Raw genomic sequence first — 7,731 nt, 5'->3', positions numbered from 1 at the left:
GGAAGGGGTGGGGACTCATGCCCTCCAATGTTTACATAATAACCATAACTTCTATAAGCCCAAGGTCAAAAGTGGATCAAGGAACTCCCATTCCCAAGGTTGAGAGTAGCATGAACGTTTTTGTCCAGCCTTTTTTTAACCCGGGGAGAGGGGTGGCAGAGAGACGGCTCAGTGGTTAAGAGCATTGGCTGGCCTACACATACACAAGATAAAATCTATCAACCCAGTAGAAAAATTGGCCCCTGATGTGAACAGAGTAAGTGAAAACAAAGCCCATATCTTTTTTTTTTTTTTTCGGAGCTGGGGACCGAACCCACGGCCTTGCCCTTGCTAGGCAAGCGCTCTACCACTGAGCTAAATCCCCAACCCTAGCCCATATCTTTTAAGGTAACCCAAATTCTTCCATTGTAATAAGCTGAATCTAAAGAATGAGATCACCTACCAACCAGCCAGTACTGCCCAAGTGCTGGAGTTACAGGCATTCATCACTAGGCCAAGCTTGCCCTGTAGCTTAAGACAAGTTGCATGAATATTCATGAGATGGATGGCATATTCATGGAGGTAAGGTGACCATTTTAACCCTTCCAAATCATGGTGATTCAGATCTCTTGGCTCATTCTTCCCATGATCCTCTTTAAAAAGAGAAGCAAACTCCCCAAAAAATTGAGGTTTCCTGAGGTTGTCGACCCCTTTGTCTTAATAGATATCGGTGGTAATTTGGTGAGGTTCCCTGGTGCTTAGTTTCTACTTTGTGGAGAAGAATCCAAATGCAGCTTAGAAGATGGAGTAAACCACTAAGGGTCATTTCAAACCCCTGGAGACACAGCTACCAAGAAACTGATATAATGAGTGTTCCGTGGCTACCTCATATCTAACACCTCGCCCTCCAATCCTTGGTGGGAGTTGTGGAACAGTAAGACCCAACTGAGTCTGTGGTCAGAAATGGCTTGTTTGAGTCAGAGGGGAAGCAGGTTTTACAGTGAAGAGACATGAGCTTCGACTAGGTAGATAGGGTATTTTCCTTCCATTCAATGCATGATACCCACTTCCTTCCCAGCATCAATAATCTGTTAGACTCCCTACCAGAGGGTTGGAGAGATGGCTCAGCCGTTAAAGTCTAGGCTCACATCTGAAAATATAAGAATCCCTCTCAGAACTCAGGGGCATTCTTTAGTGATATGTCCCAGTTTGTTAGCGAATAAATTGAAGAATGTGGAAACACAGGGTAAGGCGTGGTGGGGAGGGCTACAGATTCTCCTTGGGTTGTTTTGGAGTGCCCCATCCCCTGATCTGATCAACCACTTGGAAACTGAATCTCATCAGGACTTCTAGAACTCAGGCCCCAGCAACTCTACTTCCTCGGGAGTAAGGGCGAGGGTGGGCCAGCCCGAGCAGCCTACCCACTAGCATAAACTTAGGTGTCGGCTGAAGGGGCTTGCAATTAATATCAAAAGTCACCCCTCTCTCTCTCTCTGGAAATTCTAAGCAGTTTAAGACTTCTGTATGCAGGAAGTAGGGGGATGATCATATGTTTCTCGTCCTGGACTTGAGGGAATTTGTAATTATAGATTTACTTGGCAAGAAGAGTTGAAAATGGTACATGGCATGTTTCAGGACACACAGGCTGCCTGGTGACAGGAAAGAGCAGGTGTGTTATTGGGTTCATTGTGGGATCTAGAGTATTAATCATGAGAATGGCATTGTCCTCTTCTGGCTTATGGGATTTTTTCCCATTTAAGATAATAGAGCAATAACCAGATTGTCCCTGGAGACATTTTAGCATTACCTTGTACCTGGTGGGGTCTTGTGATGAGAAAGGGAGACCAGGACAGGCCATACATTGTATAAATAGGTTCCATACATTGTTGAGACAGGTCCCATACATTGTGTAGATAGGTCCCATACATTGTGTAGATAGGTCCCATACATTGTGTAGATAGGATCCATATATTGTATAGATAGGTCCCATACACTGTATAGATAGGTCCCATACACTGTATAGATAGGTCCCATACACTGTATAGATAGGTCCCATACATTGTGTAGATAGGTTCCATACATTGCTTTTAAAAAGTGAAGCTGGGTGACAACTTATAGACTAGGAATGTGAAAGCCCACACCTGCTGTCCCCATGACTTAAATATACCAGACATATATATCCAAGTCTTGTGACTAGGACTTACTTAAGCTGTGTAGACGGTGCTTATCTTTAGTAAGTGAAGCCCAGCTAGAGCAGAACAGCCCAGCTAGAGCAGAGGTAGAAGACAGAGGAGGAGGAAGCCATATGAGAGACGGCGAGATTAACAGATTTGGAAAGTTGAACGATGGTAGCAAGGGTGATGACAAGAAGCCGATAAGACCTAATATTCTAGAAAGCACCAGTCTCCTGCTATCCTGAGGTCTCCTCAGTGAGTCCACTCCATACCCATGTCCTATTTCATCAAAGCATCAACCAAAGCAATTCTCAACCTATGGGCCATGAGCCTTTTAGAGTCAAACAATTCGTTTACAGGGGTCACCTAAGACCATCTGCAGATCAGATATTTACATAGTTGATAACAGTAGCAAAATTATAATTGTAAAGTAGCAACAAAATAATTTTCTCATGGGAGGGTCACCTCAACATGAGGAACTATGTAAAGGGGTCACAACAGATTGAGGTCCTAAGATTGGGGTCCTGAGAAGATTGAGAGCCACTGATACAGCCTAAAACACCATGTAGAAATAGCTCATGACTGCTGATGCTTTACCCTAAACATTGCTCTCAGAGCCATTGTTAATTATTTTGTTTGTTATATTTCCCATTGCTGTGACAAAATGCCCAGCGACTTGAGGAAGGATTAATTTATTTTGACTCATGATTTGAAAGGATACAACCCATCATGTGGGGGAGGGCATGGCAGAGTGTGTGTCTAGGATTTCTCCTACCAGCAGACTAGAACACACACGGGAATGCCAATGCTTATGTGTCTGTCCCCTTTCCCCCTTTTATTCAGTCTGGGCTCCCCAGTTATGGGATGATGCTACTCATGTTGAAGGACACACCTCAACTCACTCACTCAATCCTTTCTGAAAGGATACCACATCCAAAGGTATTTCTCCCAGGTGTCTAGATCCAGGCCAGCTGACAATGAAGAGTAACCATGCCCTGATGCAAATCCAAAGGAAAGGACCAAGAACTCGATTTGCAGAGTGGTTTGTGTAGAGTTATCAGCTGTGAGGATGAGTTGCCCGGGTCCTGGCGTGATGCTTGAACACAGTGTGTACACGAGAACGGTGCTGTATTTCTGCACCATCTTGCCTTACATTCCTCACCTCTTATTTTCCCCTCCTGTCCTTGGCTCTCATCTCCTGTCATAAATTTGAGACCATGGGATGGAAAATTATTTCCTGATGTGGGCATATCACAGTGGTCCAACCCAGTCTGCTTTAAAAATGAAATGATTTAAATATTTAAGTCTTTTCACATACAGAATTATTCCATTTTCCAATTTTATTTCTGCCATTTTATCAATATTGTTCCACTTTTGTATATATCCAAAAAATGTTTTCCAATATTGTTTCTTTATACAAAAGAAATTTAATATGAAGCTAGCTAGGAATAGCTAGGCATACCTCTAATAAAAAGACACTAGGGCAGGGGCCTTACAAGGCCAAGGCCATCTTGGGCTACATGGAGAGACTTTTAAAAAAGAAACAAATAAGAGAGAGGAGAGGAGGGGCTTGAGACCCCATATGAACAGCAATGCCAACCAACCAGAGCTTCCAGAGACTAAGCCACTACCCAAAGACTATACATGGACTGACCCTGGACTCTGACCCCATAGGTAGCAATGAATATCCTAGTAAGAGCACCAGTGGAAGGGGAAGCCCTTGGTCTTGCCAAGTGAACATGATTGGTTGGGGGGAGGGCGGTAATGGGGGGAAGATGGGGAGGGGAACACCCATATAGAAGGGGAGGGTGAGGGTTAGGGGGATGTTGGCCCAGAAACCGGGAAAAGGAATAACGATTGAAATGTAAATAAGAAATACCCAAGTTAATAAAGATGGAGGAAAAAAAGAAAAAAAAAGAGAAGAGAGGAAAAGAGAAAATAATTTAATATCAACTGTCAGGTAACATCGCTGATGTTCACTCTATTCAAATATTCTTGTATTTCATTTGAATGTCCAGTATAATGCAAACTGTAACCTGCTTTGTCCATTTCCTCTTTCCATTCCAGTTGATCCCTTCTTATGACATCAAACACAGAACAGAATAGAGAAGTTGAAATAGTTGACCTAAAACAGCATTTTGTTTTATCCAATTGATGAACTCACACACACATACACACATACACACACACACACACACACACACACACGGACACACAGACACACACACACGGACACACACACACACACACACGGACACAGACACACACACAGACACACAGACATACAGACACACACACACACACACACACACACACACACACACACACGGACTAAACCTATCACCATGCCCAGGTCTACCCACCTACCTCTAAAAACCCAATACTTGGGAGATGACGGTTGGTGGGTAGGAATCAGTTTTCCTCAAGGGGCAGAACCCTGGAAGAACGGGGCAGACTGTCAACCCCTAAGCTCTATCTTGAGAAATGTGAGGGTGCCAAAGCCTTTGCCTTTACAATAAGGAGCAGAGAGCATGCGTGAGAAGGTAAGTGCTGAGTTCTGTAATGTGCCTTTTTTCTTTTCCATCTAGAACACAATAATGAACCCGGGCCTGCTGGAACTAATTCCACTAATGCTTTGCGTTCCTTGGTGTACAGAACTGAACACTGAGAAGGGCATTTGCATTTCCTCGTGGTACCTGAAGGTCGGCAGACATTCTGGGCCCCGAAAAGCTAAGGAAAGAATATTTAGAGTTGCATTTTGCCACCTTACTCATTTAGACATGGGTTTTCTTTTGAATTTAGATTTCTGGGCAAAAAGAAAGACATAACCTTGCGAAAGACAGCTTTCAAAGGGGGTGGCCACTGTTACAAACTCGGTGCCCTGTGACTCCATACAGATTCTTAAATGTACCGTGCTAACATCTAAAGATTATTCATGGCTTCTCTTCATAACCTTCTAAAAACTCAACAAGACACTGGTAGAGGGTTATTGCTAATGTCTATGTAGGGGCCATCAGCCCCTCTCTCCCTTCTGCATAAGCCAGGATATAAATCTCCTCCTTTTTTTTTCCTTTCTCACTGCATTTTAGATTTATTCAAATAGGCTGAATCTATTTGCTCTCTGGAATTTAACAAATTTTAATAGTTTCTGCAGCAGGCTTTCTTTCTTCTGTGGTAGGGTTCTTCTCTGCTGGTTTCTTGGTAACCACCTTTTCCCTGCAGGCTTCTTCAGCTTCTTGACATCCACAGGCTTCTTTCCTTTCTTGTCTACTGCAGGCTTCTCGTCTGCAGCCCCCTTCTCTGGAACGATCTTCTCAGATTTGGCTGCCAGTGCAGCAGCCGCGGCTTCCGGCTTTTTCACCGGAAGTTTGTGATTTCTGACCTGACGGAGAATGGTTTTCCTGAGCATAGTCTTTGCGTCAGGGCTCAGCTTCACCGTGATCCTCAGGTTCGTCAGCGGATTCTTCTTCAAGAGTCTGCGCTGAATCTTCTTGTGTGGTGCTCCGGAGGGCTCTTTGGATCTCTGGGCTTTTCAAGATTCTGCAAAGGTCTGTGTTCATCATCTTGTGCGTGGGGAGGTTATGGTTACTCTCGAGGGAGGCAGCCTTATGCCAAGTGCCATACAACCCATCCGACTTCCGGAAAGCACTTCCAGTCCGAATGCAGGAACGAGCTTGCTTACATTAGGCAGAGCAATACCACTATCTTCATTATCGATGATGCAGGGTCCCCTGCGCTGGATCCGCTGTCAGTTTCTCATTTTGGCCTTGCCAGCTCTCATTCTCTGGGAGGCATAGACCTTTTTGATGTCATTCCAAACTTTAAGTTTCTTAAGCAGCTGAACAGCCTCCTTGGTCTTCTTGTAACTTTCAACTTTATCTTCAACCACCAAAGGTAGTTCAGAAACTTCCTCAACACGATGACCTTTAGCCATCACCAAAGCTGGTGAGGCTGAGGCAGCCAGGGCAGGACAGATGACATATCATTTTGGGTTGTGTTCACTCTGATGTGCCAACGATGCCAGGTTTTGGTTGGTGCAAACACACGCCCCCACGACACATACTTCCAAAGGCACCGTGACCAGAATGGTGGCTCCCACCACCTTGAACCCTTGGAATTCAAGCCACAGCTCTACCAGTACCCCAAGACCCAGCACTGGTCTGATGACCTGCTAATTCACTGATGGCCTAGGGCAGTCTATTGTTTTTCCTCAAGTTGGTGTGAACAAAGTTCACAATATCCGGTTGAATGGGAGCTTTGAACACAGCTGGCAAAGTGACATTCTTGCCAGATAACTTCCCCTTTTCGGAGTACACTGATATGAGGGAACAGGCACAAGCCATGATGGGGAGAGGAGAAAGCCACGCTCCTCTTTACCTGGCTGCTCCTAATTCAGCTCTACCATGAAGCTTCCTTGGAGAGAGGCATGACTTGCAGTAAGTTAATTCTAAGAAATTTCTTGATGCCATCTATCTATCTATCTGTCTGTCTATCTATCTATCTATCTATCTATCTATCTATCTATCTACCCATCTGTCTGTCTGTCTATCTATCATCTATCAATGTATCTATCTTAGCTTTTTAAATCACTATGATAAAACTACTCTGACAAAAAGCAATGTAAGGGGAGAGGTTTATCTCAGTTCACAGTTGAAGGTTACACTCCATCATGTCAGGGAAGTCACTGTGACGGGAACTTAAGGAGGTAGCTGGTCACACTTCGTCCACAGTCAGACACAGAGAACCATGAATGTGTACTCACTGCTCTCTCTCCTCTTCATTCAACCCAGGACCCAGCTCATGAAACAGTGCTACTCACATTTAGGTTAGTTCTTCCCACCTTAACAATTCTAATCAAGAAAATCCTCCACAGTCGTGCCCACATGCCAGATCAATCCAGACATTGAGACTTCCAGATCTTGCCAAGTTGATGATTACAACTAACCATCACATTGTCTGTCCATCCAACCTTCCATCTATCTACCCATTCACACATCCATCCTTCCACCCATTCATCTGCTACCCACCCACCCATCCATCCACCTACCCACCCTCCAACCATTCGCCCATCCATCTACCCATCTACCCACCCATTCACCCATCCATCCACCCACTCACCCACCCATCCATCCATCCACCCATCTACCCACCCATCCACCCATCCATCCCTCCATCCATCCATCCACCCATTCATCCATCCACCCATCCACCCATCCACCCATTCATCCATCCACCCATCCACCCATTCATCCATCCACCCATCCACCCATTCATCCATCCACCCATCCATCCATCCATCCACCCATCCATCCACCCACCCATCTACCCACCCATCCATCCATCCATCCATCCATCCATCCATCCATGCATGCATGTATCTTCTTAGTCTCTACTGTTTGTCAGACAAGCTATTTTCAGCATGTGAAACTAACAGAAAAACCATTACTAAGAAATAAAACACAGGGTTCATTTTGACTCACAAATGAAATGTCTTCAGCTCTCCTCCCCTTTCTCTGCATTTCATGTGGTTTGGGTAATACCAGGTTTGGAATCCCCCACTGGGCCACCACTTCTAAGA

The 7,731-nt window shown here is 44.8% G+C and overlaps 1 protein-coding gene and 1 pseudogene; both read right to left on the bottom strand.

Moving 5' to 3' along the window:
• Erich1 (glutamate-rich 1) overlaps positions 1-7,731 on the bottom strand; it is a gene marked incomplete at its 5' end in the record, with an annotated part of 52,793,804 nt that overhangs the window by 29,900,128 nt on the left and 22,885,945 nt on the right.
• On the bottom strand, positions 5,238-6,583 carry Rpl4-ps3 (ribosomal protein L4, pseudogene 3; annotated as a pseudogene).

Source organism: Rattus norvegicus, chromosome 16, assembly GCF_021556685.1.
Source record: "Rattus norvegicus strain SHRSP/BbbUtx chromosome 16, alternate assembly SHRSP_T2T, whole genome shotgun sequence".
Taxonomy (NCBI): domain Eukaryota; kingdom Metazoa; phylum Chordata; class Mammalia; order Rodentia; family Muridae; genus Rattus; species Rattus norvegicus.
Note: the sequence above shows the minus strand (reverse complement) of the source record. Positions and strands in the feature narration are given on the sequence as shown.